We start from the raw sequence: 425 nt of genomic DNA on the forward strand, positions 1-425 counted from the left end.
AGACACAGCCGCGAGCGACCCCAGGCCCCTCGTCCTCCTTTCTGAGGAGGGCAAGTGTTTCAGGAGACGGGGCGGGGAGGATCCGAGGGCGCTGGCCCACGCGAGGACACACCCTCAAGGGACATTCATGGAGGACACGGCAAGGAGAGGTCAGCTGGTTAAAAACAACAAGCAGCCCGGCCGGCGTGGCTCAGGGGCTGAGCATCGACCTAGGAACCAGGAGGTCCCGGGTTTGATGCCGGGTCAGGGCACAGGCCCGGGTAGTGGGCTCGATCCCCAGTGTTGGGCGTGCAGGAGGCAGCTGATCATGATCCTCTCTCATCACTGATGCTTCTCTCTCTCTCCCTGTCCCTTCCTCTCTGAGATCAATAAAAATCTATTAAAAAAGAGAAAGATGGTGAGGACCTTGAGACCCAGCCCTGACC

The 425-nt window shown here is 59.5% G+C and overlaps 1 protein-coding gene across 1 annotated transcript in view; it reads right to left on the minus strand.

The window, feature by feature from the left end:
- The window catches only part of MTA1 (metastasis associated 1), a 22,771-nt gene that overhangs the window by 7,953 nt on the left and 14,393 nt on the right, over nt 1-425 (minus strand). The gene's annotated exons all lie outside the window — the stretch shown is intronic.

Source organism: Myotis brandtii, unplaced genomic scaffold (assembly GCF_000412655.1).
Source record: "Myotis brandtii unplaced genomic scaffold, ASM41265v1 scaffold1057, whole genome shotgun sequence".
NCBI lineage: Eukaryota > Metazoa > Chordata > Mammalia > Chiroptera > Vespertilionidae > Myotis > Myotis brandtii.